Genomic DNA, 13,154 nt, shown 5'->3' with positions numbered 1-13,154 from the left:
CGTTTTTACGTGTAATTAGAAGTACTTTATGGGAAAGTAGACGGGCTTGCATAAACGTTTGCGGGTTTACCTGAAAAGAAACAAAAACATACTGGGGGACTAAAAACAAGGTGTAAAGTCAATGGTTAAAAAGTAGGGCGTAAGAACTATCCTGTCAACTATAATCAATACTAAGTGTTAACTAGAAGATTCATTTTTGAAAGAAAGACTTTGATGCGATGCCGTTACGGATTTAAAGTGATAAGTGGTGTGATGCTGGATGCATAAACTAGAAATGTATCTAAACAGAAATTTTGATCGAGCAGTTGGTATAGCTATGCCATACCAACTATCCAAATTGAAGCTTTGCTGAAGCTTTGCTGGTAAAGACCATCATTTGCGGTCAACGCGTGACGTCACAAAGGACCATTTTATTGGCCTGCCGTATCTGCATATGTCCTTCGTAACTCTTCGCGTTGTCTACAACCATGGCTCCTAATACTAGTACTTCATAATGTTTGTTAGCACTGGTTGGTGTCTGCCTATTGGTTGAAAATAGCTAGTGTTGGTACCAACAAGCCAGTGTTGGCTATCATCGGCTTATTGCTGTAAGCGGTTGGCTAAATTGGCTAGCGTTGGATTATTGTGATACTGATGGAAATTTTTCGCTTCGGTTTTGCTGGGGTTGAGCTTTTGGCTAGTGTCGTTTAATGCTGAATATACTCCTGGCAACCTTTGTTGGCGTTGGATTATTGTTGGCTAGAGTTGCTTAAAGCTGCCAAACTGTTTGCTAGTTTTGTGCTGCTGCCTAGTGTCGGAGTAGCATTGGCTCCTGGCGGGCTAATTTCTGAGATTGTTAGCTTATTCTTCGTTAATGTTGGCTAGAGCTGGGTAATTACTGGCTGGTGTACTAAGTGCAAGGCATGGCCAGCCATAATGCTTCTTCGCATGCACGACAACTTCCTCCTAATAGGCGGCATGTCTGAGCAGCATCGCCATACAAGGGTATCACGATACTACGCAGCCCGGCTGCGCGATACTATCGCGATACAACAGCTCCGCGATAGTTTTTTAGAGATACTTTTGAGCATCTGTATTTTGAAAAAGCACATTTGGGAAATGCATCTGCATATCAATAGTAAAATACATTTGCGATGTATCGCGTATATCGTGATACGTTGCAGTAAACTGGTATCTCGTTACTTCTTTTGTAGGAAATGAGCTGACGTGTTTCCAAGAAGGAAAGGAAGACTTTTTACTGATCCAAGGAAAGGAGCGTCGCCTGACGGCGACATAGACAGGGAGGTGAAAGGTTCCCCACACGCATAGAATAGCCCATGCCATGCATTCCTGCACTGGATTCCGGGATATTTTTTTTTCGTCTTTTTTACAAGAGCATCTCCGAGATGTCCCATTACGTAAATAACAAATGTATCTCAGAGTCGATATTTTAGTCCTCCATAACATACATTTCAATATCTGCATTCTGGAACACTTTTCGGAGTATCTCTGCCCAGCCCTGATAACTTCTTCGCTTCGCACTCTTTAGCTGCGCAATTCCCGCTTCCAAGCGAAAGGTGAAGCAGACACTGGAAGGAAGAGCGAAACCAGGAGGGAAGAGAGCCGAATGTGAGTGGGAAGGCGCGCCGCGGTGCGGCACGGAGACGCAACAAGCGTCGCGCTGCGCACACAGGTGGAAGAGGAGGAGAGAGAGTGATGTCGTACTTCACACAAAGAAGAAAACGACAAAACAAGAGCCAGACAGATGAGATCAGGCAGGAAAGGTTGAAGGGTGGAGTGAAAGGAAGTGCGCCGCGTTGCGGTTAGGAAGAGCAACACTCGGTGGGCCAGAAATAATCCCGCCGCGCTTCTCTTCTCCTCCTCTCATCTATTCCCGGGGCCGCAAGAGAGCCCTGACACGCAGCTGCTCTAAGCGCGACCTTGACCGTTTAGGCTTTGGCCGTTCTACGGAGGCTCGCGCTTGTTCGTTTACTGGTTTACCCACTTCCCGTTATTCCTTTTTCATTCCTTTGTTTTGTTCTTTGAGCACCTGTTGAGATCTCTGTGCCGGATTTTTGGTTTCCCGGAACCCTGTTCAAGAACCGCGTCGCTAAAAAAAATCAGAGGAACACTTTCTGGAACTGCGTTGCAGCTTTACTCAGATATCTATCTATCTATCTATCTATCTATCTATCTATCTATCTATCTATCTATCTATCTATCTATCTATCTATCTATCTATCTATCTATCTATCTATCTATCTATCTATCTATCTATCTATCTATCTATCTATCTATCTATCTATCTATCTATCTATCTATCTATCTATCTATCTATCTATCTATCTATCTATCTATCTATCTATCTATCTATCTATCTATCTATCTATCTATCTATCTATCTATCTATCTATCTAAAGCCCGGACATGGCTGCAGTTGGAAAGATATTATCGATCCGGCTCGTTTGCTTTCGTGACAGACATCCGCTTACGTGCCCTGCGGTTCGGACCACAGATTTCCTGGAAACGTGTCGTCTGGTTCTGGATCTTTATGTCCTCAGCTTTGCTTTGCACTCTACTTTGTACGCGGCCCGGGCAAAATAAGTGGCGACAACAGAACTGACGTTGCCTCTCTGTATAGCATGCTCATTATGTCAACGGAGCCAGGTATTGCAAGGCAATCTTCTTCTTAAGGGTTGTGAATGCTACGTGGAACGATGGTTATTGAGGGTTTAAATTGGGTCCCCGTTGCGCATGATCCGTATAGAATGGTATGTGTTGTTGCTGGTGTTGATGTGGTTGTTGCTGCTGCTGAAATGTTCGTTTATAGAGTTATTGCAGAGTAAACCGTATTCACAAAATCAGAAGAATAATAGGTGTTGCCGTCATCGCCGTCGTTTATGTTGCTGTTGTTGTTGTTGTTGTTGTTGTTGCAAAATTTGTTTATCATTATTGTTTCGTAAACAAGCTCCGTATGCAAGAAATCCCTTATATGGCATGTGTTGTTGCTAGTGCTATAATGCTTGTTTAGCGTTATAAAGCAGTATGCAAGAAATAAATAATATAATGTGTCGTTGTTGTTGAAGTGTTTGTTTAGCGCTACGGCGCCATAAACCAGCTCCTTATGCCAGATATCATAAATATAATGTGTTGTTGTAACATTTCCTGGTCGTTATTATAATAAATCACCTATGTTTGCGTTGTTGTTGTTAAACTGTTCAATTATCGTTATTGCGTCGTAAGGAAGCTCCTTATGGAAGAAGTCAGTTATATATGTTTTTGTTGTTGCTAAAACATTTTTTTAGCGTTATTGTGCCGTAAACAAGCACCATATGCAGGAAATCACCCTTATATTATGCGTTGCAGTTGTTGCAATGTTTGTTTATCGTTATTGTGCCGTAGTGAAGGTCTGCGTAGAAGAAATCACACACAGTATATTTGTCGTTCTTGTTGGATTGTTCAGTTATCATTATAGAGCCGTAAGCAGGCTCTGATACACTGATATAATGTGTGCCGATATAAACACTGATATAATGTGTGCCGTTGTTATTGAAATGTTCTATTATCGTTATTGAAGCTGAAGCAAGATCCGTATGAAAGAGATCCATAATATAATATGTGTTGTTTGTGTCGCTAAGATGCTTCTTGGGCATTATTGTGCCATAAACAAGCACCGTACTTAAGAACTCACTAGTACAATATGCGTCGTTGTTGTTGAAATGCTAGTTTATCGTTATGGCGTCGTAAGCAAGCAAGCTCCGTTCTCTTATAAAATGGATTTAGACGGTCTATAGACTATCTAAATACATTTTTGTAACGGTTTACAAGAATTAATAATAAATATTTGGTTTTTGTTGTGCTAAGACGTTTCTTCAGCGCTATTTTGCCGTAAATAAGACTGTATGGAAGAAAGACACCTATAATATGCTGCGTATTTGTTGTGAAATGTCCTTTAGCTCTATTGCGCCGCAAACAAGGTCTGCGTAGAAGAAAGCGCTAGCAGAATGGGTGTCGCTCTTGTTGAAATGTTCAGTTATCCTTATGCGCGAAAGCAAGCTCCGTACACAAGGGATCACTATTTAGTATACGTTCTTGTTGTTATTGTTGTTAGTACGCGTTGTCTTCGTTTTTTGCTGGTGAAATGTTTGATTTTCTCTATTTCCGCCGTGAACAGGCTTCGTGGTGCAAAGAATCACCAATACGTGTTGTTGGTCGTTGAACTCTTTGTTTAGCTTTATTACGCCGTAAACAAGCTCCGTATCGTAATATTATAATATTAATAATATCTGGGGTTTAACGTTCCAGAACCACGATATGATTATGAGAGACGCCGTAGGTGGAGCGGCTTCGGAATTTCGAACCACCTGGGGATCTTTAACGTCAACCTAAATCTAAGTACACGGGCCTCAACATTTTCGCCTCCATCGAAAATGCAGCCGCCACGGCCGGGATTCGATCCCGCGACCTTCGGGTCAGCAGTCGAGCGCCATAACCCTAGACCACCTTGGCGGGGCCAAGCTCCGTATTCCAGAAATCACTAATGGTAACATAGGCCTCTAAACAGCGAATCTGTTTAGCAAATCGTTCCTTGTCCGACGAACAAAAAAAACTATCATCATCGTCGACTATGTGCCGAAGAAATCGCGTAAATTCCCACAACCACCACTGTTTCAATAAAGGTGAATAAATCAAAAAACTATCATAATCATAAACTGTCATGTGCCACAGGAATTGGTTGATTTCTACTACTCACCACTGGTCCACTCAAAATGAAGAAGGCAACAGTTAGCTCAACACATGTGCAACAGAAATTGGGTAAATCCCACTACTCACTACTGGTCCACTAAAAATTGAAGAATGTAACAGTTATCCCACAACAAATGGCTGCGTAGCGACGGCAGCGACCCGAAGAGCCCAGTACGTACAACGAGAGAATACTAGGTGAAGGGAAAGGCAACGGCGGCTGCGAGAAGACCCGAAGTGATGGAAGGCCTACGCCAACGATGACATGCCTCTAGATCTATGAGAGGTACGGACGCTTGGTTTCAACGCGGGGTTCTGTCTCTGGAGTTTCGACATCCGCGTCGTGCCTTCACTGTCTGTGGGTTTAACTCGAACCGCTCTGCGCTGACATTCAACGAAGAAACACTCTAGCATCACCTAGCTAAAGCCTAGCAACGACCTAGAAAAAACCTAGTAATAACCTACATCACCTAATTAGGGCCCAGAAACAATCTAGAAGCAACCAAATTAGTTTTCAGAATCCTCCACTTTCGCTGTTTCAAACCTTCCGCGGCTTAGTGCAAGCGTCCGCAGTTTCTCTCTCTCTCTCTCTCTCTCTCTCTCTCTATATATATATATATATATATATATATATATATATATATATATATATATATATTATATATATATATTATATATACTGCATACATAACAGGGGGTTGGACTTTGCCGAAATAAATTGCTGCTACGCCTCTGACCTACATCGTCGATCGACAAGCGCAAAATGATTGGTCCAATTTGTTCAATGGGATGTTATTTTTAAAATGTATTTTCCGTATTTCCGGAACGGAAATAAAGATAGACACCAATATAATGGCCATGCAAAATACAGCAAGGTGTGAGTGCGATGTCTTGTATAAGTACGCCGAGTGTGCGCGATATTCGTACATCGTTCATACTTTTTTTTTTCCTTTGTGCACGAACACTCCGGAAACGACTATTGAATCCCGGAAAATCCCCGAAGAGTCAAAATTTTTCAGTAAAAAGCCATCCACTCTTTGTCGAAAACCACTCCACTTGCACGTATACGCTAGTAAAGAAGGCAGGTCGCGGCATTGGCGTTTCGCAACCAATCCTCCTCTACTACACGACCCCTCCCCCCCCCCCCCGGTGGGAGGGGAGCGTAATCGAAAACCTTCCTCGTGAACAATGCTTGGGGCCAAGCGGTGCCGCGTTTTAGCATGTACATAGAATGCTCGTGAAGTTTTGACGCGGCGTGCGAGTGTGCTCGTGTCAGGTGCCGGCATTCGTCGAAATTCTAGAGCCTCAATAACACCGGAAAAAAAGTGTTTCCGCCTTCTTCCGGGTCGGCCTAAAAATGGCATCTCTTTCCTTTAGCAATCGATAGAAAAGAAAAGAGTGCGGCTAAAACAATGGCTTTGCCACGACCACATCCTGGCTTGCTATGCACGTTGGATTTGTAAGCTAAACTATCACCTATCAACAGGTGTTTAGTAAGATTCCACCATGCTCATGTTGCATGGCCTCTAACCATGGTGTTATGGAAGGACCTCCCTGTAGTACGTGTGGGATCCTACTTTGGGAGGCATTCTTCGTACGCTGGCGATGCCGTGCTTGCCTATGGCTCTTGATTATTAAGGCAAAGGCCTTAAGTGCGTCATTATCATCATTAGTCAGCCTTATCACACAGCATTGTAGGCCAAAGGCATCTCCCATTTTTCGCCTATCAAACCGGTACAGCGCTTGATGCGGTCACTGTTATGCCCACAAGCTTCTTAATCCCATCTGCCCACCTAACTTTCTGTGGCCCCCTCTCTCACTTTCCCTGTTTTGAAATCCAGTGGGTCAATCTTAGTGACCAATGGGTTATCTTGCCTTCACGCTACATGCTTTGCCCATACCCATTCTTGTCTTGGAATAGAATGTCCTTGACACCCCTTTCTTGCCTGACCCATTCTGCTCTCTTGTCCCTGAAGGTAGAAATTTTTTCGCGATAGCAATTATATGTTTTCCTGACCCATTCTACACTCTTATCCTTTAAGCTTGAACAGTTTTATTGTGATAGCAATTATATGGACACCCTCTGCAGGTTTACGCCGTGCGCCAGTATACGGCCTCCAGCATAGCAACGACGAGCTATTTATATACACCATTTACCGATGGAGTAAATGGTGCTAGTAGCTGCGTTGGGTAGGCTGTTCTTGTGTTCTAAGGAGCAGCAACGCTTGAAAGTTGGATCAAACGCAGGCAGCGTTGGGTCAAACTCATGGGACGCCTCACGTGGCGAAATTAAAATTATGCGAGACGCGGGCCATGCTGCGTCGCCGCTTGCGCTACGTTTGCGTCGTTTCGATGCCGACCCACCTATGTTTTCTGTTTTGGGGGACAATGCGAGCGCAAGAGCCCAAGAGCGGCATGGCTTCTGCGCATGTTCCTTGATGGTTCGCAAATTTCTTTGGTCCCCTAGCTCCTTGGGGTCCCCAGTTCTAAATCTCTCTATTGTTTCGCAGGGCGCTGAAATGTGCGCCTCTGACTTGTACTTTTACATACGGGGCGTGGTCGCCCGTGCTCGCGCGCTTATCTCTTCAGGGAGAATTTTATACTTCTTGTGCTTTCACCGCAAAGTTCCCGCATGGAGGAAAGAAACAGTCAGGAGGGAGCATTGAACAATGAGAAAGAAAGAAAGAAAGAAAGAAAGAAAGAAAGAAAGAAAGAAAGAAAGAAAGAAAGAAAGAAAGAAAGAAAGAAAGAAAGAAAGAAAGAAAGAAAGAAAGAAAGAAAGAAAGAAAGAAAAAGAAAGAAAATTAAGGCCCTTACATTTTTTTTAAAGAACACCTGATATACTACGACGCGTGCACCCGATGAAGGGCCCGCAAGTTTGCCTCCCGTAAACTTCCACCCAACGACTGCTACGACATTATCCCGATCAGCGCAATTTAATTATAGAGTATATTTGACACACTAATCTGCGGCCACATTTCAGGGTGAGTAGAGTTGCGGCTGTGCAATCGTTTATGAACAGCCAACTATAGAAGCGAAAAAAAAAAAACACTGATCAGCATTCTCGTGTTCATATCGTAAATTTAGGCCGAACCAAAGCGATCAGAATACGGCGCAAAACAAGGTTAGCACGCGGTATGTAGGTCAGTGGACTGTGCACTCTATTAGGAGTCCCCGCTTCGTCTAGTTTTAATGCGCTTTATTGGGACTCGTTCCACTTACCCAGATAGTTCTTAATCACTATGTAGTTTCGCATAGCACTACCCCCCCCCCTCCTTGTCGCCCCTATCTTTCCACAAGACGTTGCCGATAATGCAGCTATTCCTCGTGTTTACTGTTTTGTTTCGCCTAGCGTTCCTCTTTTCTGTATTGGTAACCTGGTTTGAGACTCCAGTAATGCGGTTCATGGGAGCTGCTCTCCCCCTATTACCGCTGCCTTGTCGGGTCGAGCTCGTTAATTTTGGACGGTTCACGCGTGATAGAGTTAGGCACCCGTGTCTCGTGATAGAAGCGCCTTCGCCGCGACCCGGTTACCTCAGCAATTTTCGGGGCTGCTCAGACGTCTCGCACTCTGAGCGCCTCCGAATACTTGACCCACAAAGCCTCTATATAGATATGGTAGGTTATTACGCGGTCAACTCGCTCGAAGGTGAAGCTGGGTGACCTCAAAGTGGCCTAATTTTCTGAAATGAACCGATCGGAAGAAGAAATTTAGCAACAAGTATCGTTCGCTGCTCTGTATACCCTCCTAATCAGTTACGGCTCCAAGCACTGGCAACAGAGCGTGTAGTTGAAGGAAAAATGATAGGCTTAACTCTATGAGACAGGAAAATAGCAGAAGGGACAAGAGAACGAACAGAGGTAGCCCATATCCTGGTTAATATTTCAGAGAAAAACCAATGACCCTGGGAAGGCCTCGTCATGAGAAGCCCGGATAGCCAATGGTCAGTTATAGCGCTGGTATTGATCTTAGAAATTCATCCAATATTTACTAGAAGGAACTCTGGCGCTGCTATCGTTCAGCGACAATGGGAATCATGGGTAGTCCATGGATCTGCCTATGTTCTCGTGCTTGCGTCTTTGAACGCACTTGTGAGTTTGTTTATGGTTGTGTTTTGTCTTTTTTCGTTAGCCGATTTTAATTGGTGAGCCTAAAAGGCTCGAGGTCGTGAAGTAGAACTGCTGAACGTTTCCTGTACTTCGCCTTGCGGAAAAGTGGCTGCAGGCCACACGGAGCCAAACGGAGCCGAAAGACAGAAGCTTAGACAAACCCGTCTTCTACCCATCGTTCCCATGCTGGCTCACCATGCGTTGCAACTCCCATAGACCCTAGCGCCAGATCTCCCTCTAGTGTAATATGAGGAAACTCTATGGTATTGGGGGCGAGGAGTTACGGAGTCGCCGTTTATCGGACGCGCCTCGATTGCGTGCTAGACAGGATGCCGCCGGCGCGCTCCTCATAGGTTTTGCTGTCGGCGCTCTAAAAAACACCTCGCGGAAGCCCTCCGGGACATTTTTGTAACAACTTTCCAAACGAAATATGTTCTTTACTGTCAAAGTAATAATTTTCGACGAACAGAAATCACAAGATAGTGTACAGTCGCTGTCTCTTAGTAGGAAACGGGGCGCCCACTTCACGCGGTCACCGCGATCGAGACCGCCGAGGCGGCTTCTTGCGTGAAAGGTAGTCAGTCGATGAGTGCAAACTGTTTGAAATATCTTCTTAGAGTGGACTGCCTGTATAACCAAGGAAGGAAGGAAGGAAGGAAGGAAGGAAGGAAGGAAGGAAGGAAGGAAGGAAGGAAGGAAGGAAGGAAGGAAGGAAGGAAGGAAGGAAAGAAACAAGTGGAAAGACAGGGAGGTTAGCCAGTTCTTAGACCGGCTGGCTACCCTGTGCTGGGGGAAGGGGTAAGGGGGATAAAAGATTATAGAAGAGAGATGTTACAAAAAAGGAGGAGGAAGCCTCGAGCCAGCGATCACACGGGTTCACGGCGGCCGACGTTTCTTCTGCATTTATATCAGTACTCATGATTTAGCTTTCGCAACTAGCGCGATTTGGCACCGTGCTGTGAACTTCAGGCAGCAAAATGTGACAATTTTTTTGTGAGTAAACAAAAACTACTGTTGCGCAGACGCTATCATAGCAGTTCAAAAACTATTTCGTTACAACTATGACTTCGGCGCGCCTATGGTAACTGTGTTTGAAATGTGTTCTTTTTTTTGTATAAATTTGCGTACGTGTCAATGTTATTTGACAAGTTTAAGGGCACTGCGTATCGATCGGTCTTCTCAGCGAGCAATAGCCGCTGCTTCTGTTTCTGAATTATTTCAGTGCATTCGTTTCGTTTGGTGCTCACACAACGCGTGAGCAAATGCGATGCATTTTTAATATTCTCCTTATTTCCAGTGCTCTTTGCATTACAGTGAACATGCCGTACTCTGCCATTATGGCGTCACCATGATGTCACAGAACGTGACCTAACATGATGACACATTCACACGACATTGTCACTTTGCACTGCCTCCGTGATCGGTGTGCCGATCACGGAGGCGGTGCAAAACCGCGTTGCGTGCAGAAAGCTTTTGGAAGGGGGCGGGGAATAATTCGTACATTGAGTGACAAGAAGAAAAAGAAGAAGAAGAAGGCTTTCTCGTTCCGGTCATCTAAGGGGAACGCATAAGGGACTCTGTGAGTTTTTTTTTTAATCCAGCGTATCTAAACAATGACTTAAGTATATGCAGCCAATTTGGACGGTGAGCACGGAGGTCGCGCGGGAAGGTTCTGAGACAGTATCGCACCAGGTAAAAGGTAGCGCCTTATCCATCCTGCGGGAGATAAGCACCATTAGCCGGAGGGAAGCACGCGAGAACGATCGTCTCAATGTGCGCTTTCTGATACTCACCGAACACCGTAGCCCCGACGCAGTAGGGAACGTCTTCATCGCGGAAGTGCTTGTTGCGCACACGACTCGTAGCCAATGCCTGCTTGACGATTTTTAGCTTAACAACCCACGCTTCACGCAGTTTATTGTTCCGCGAGAACCAGTGCAGGCGCCGTTGCGTATGTGCGGCACTGCGGCACCGAGCAGCATGCTCGTCGCCTTCGGAGGCAGCCACTCCTATTAAAATGGGTTAAATTGTGCTCAAAATGAGAGAAAACTTCCGCATTTGAACATGCCGCAGCGCAGGTGGAACTTCAAAGTCGTTTTCAAAGCACGCGGAAGCGTTCCACAAGCAGCCGCCGAGACCACGTGATCCTGCCAAACACGTGACGCCGACGGTGCCGCCGGCTTTTCCAGTGGTGGGCTCGCGCCCAATTGATAACGAGAGATGGAAGGTGGGGCCGAGCGCGGCAAAAGGTAAACTGGAGCGAAGAAAAGAAACTTGTAGGAATAAAACGGAATCGAATGGGTGTGTGCTGGAGATTAATGGGACAGAACTTTGTCCTGCAAGGAACAGAAGATAGGTTGATGATAATGATGACCATGATGATATCCAGTAAATTAGATAAGAAATTCTCGCTTCCTGGCTATATCTGACACATTACGCAGGATCGCATTAAAAGAGAAATATAACGTATTCACACCCTGTGAATGTGTGAATACGCACGAGACGACCCGCCGTGGTAGCATATATGGCCGGTAATGTCGGTCCCGGCTAGCGGCAAGTTATCTTTTCGTCCACTTTACTTTCTTCACCTTTATATCCTAACTACTACAAATAACATCTCCTATACTTTCCTTGGCGTTATTGTTAGTTCTCATAATATTGTGTCTAACAAAGAAAATCGAACCCTTGAAAAGTCACCTTCTTTCCTTCAGTCATAGTGAGGGTCTCGTTCTGGCACACTTAGTGCCAGAACGAGAGGGATTATTGGTCAGCTGCCAGCTGCGAGGGATTATTGGTCAGCTGCCAGCTCGTAATGAGGTCACGTGCTACGTGACACCAACAGACAGAAAAAGAGTGCTCCACACTCGCCGCCATGGCTGCGATCGGCGCTGACTAACACTCCTAGGCTTAAATGCACATATATACCCTATAAAGTGGACGGGATAATGACCGCCGCCGTAGCTCAGTGGTAGAACATCGGACGCGTTATTCGAAGGTCGTAGGTTCGGTCCTTGCCAGGGGAAAGTTATCTTTTCGTCCACTTTACTTTCTTCACCTTTATATCCTAACTACTACAAATAACATCTCCTATACTTTCCGTGGCATTGTCTGTTAGTTCACATAATATTGTGTCTAACAAAGAAAAACGAGCCCTTGAAAAGTCACCTTCTTCCCTTCGTACGTATTATCTGTGGGTTTATGTGATCATTGCATATACCACAGTCATCACCCGACACTTGGGTAAATATTGCTATCTATCTATCTATCTATCTATCTATCTATCTATCTATCTATCTATCTATCTATCTATCTATCTATCTATCTATCTATCTATCTATCTATCTATCTATCTATCTATCTATCTATCTATCTCCAATGCAGCAAATCTAATTGCAGTCGATCCAGTGGCTGCCTCGCAAGAACCGCTTCTGTGTTGGACGTGCTCTCCAACAGGCGGCTTCGAATACGGCCACTAGGTAAAGCTGCTCATGAGAAAGAAAACGTTCGCGTTAACGATTACGTTCGTTAAGCATATGCAATCTGCCTAAACGTATTACGCATTGCGAAATATTGCGTCGAAAAACTGGCGCAATTTGCAGATCCCTTCGATGGGAGTTGCTGTCGGCATCCGCATGCCTATAGCCTTGGCCAGGGGCGTAGCCAGAAATTTTTTTCGGGGGGGGGGGGGGGGTTCAACCATACTTTATGTATGTCCGTGCGTGCGTTTGTATGTGCGCGTGTATATATACGCCAGCAAAACTGAAAAATTTCGGGGGAGGTTTGAACCCCCCAACCCCCCCCCCCCCTGGCTCGGCCCCTGGCCTTGGCGCCTCCTAAGCCCTGCAGGACTATAGATCGGCGAAGTAGCGTTCCTAAATAAGCTGCAGGCCTTGTCTGTTTTCTCGCTCCGCTTTCGCTGAGGAATCTGAACTTGCGAAACACGTAAGGACTGCCTATAGAGGCACGCATATATGATTACTTAACGAATGACGTGTTTTCCTATGAAGATGCCTCGCCTTGCTGCGTGCATGCATTCATTAGAGTGAGAGAGCCTTTCCAAGCTATGCTCGCGTGATTGACAGGTTTCGGTGGCATTGTCGTAGAAAAACCTGCCGCCGGCGAGTGTGCAGAAATGCGGCTCAAGTCTTCAGTGACGTATTTCCGTCACGGAAATGACGTGGAAAAAATGTACACGATCAGATGGCAAAGAATAAAGTTCCATCAACGGGCATCGAAACCAGGACCGCTCGGTCAGCAGCAACAGATGCCGGGCACGCTATCCACTGCGCCACAGTCACAGACCCTAGAGGCTTTACAAATGC

This window comes from Rhipicephalus sanguineus, chromosome 7 (genome assembly GCF_013339695.2).
Source record: "Rhipicephalus sanguineus isolate Rsan-2018 chromosome 7, BIME_Rsan_1.4, whole genome shotgun sequence".
NCBI lineage: Eukaryota > Metazoa > Arthropoda > Arachnida > Ixodida > Ixodidae > Rhipicephalus > Rhipicephalus sanguineus.
The sequence above is the reverse complement of the archived record's forward strand: the minus strand, read 5'-3'. Positions refer to the sequence as shown.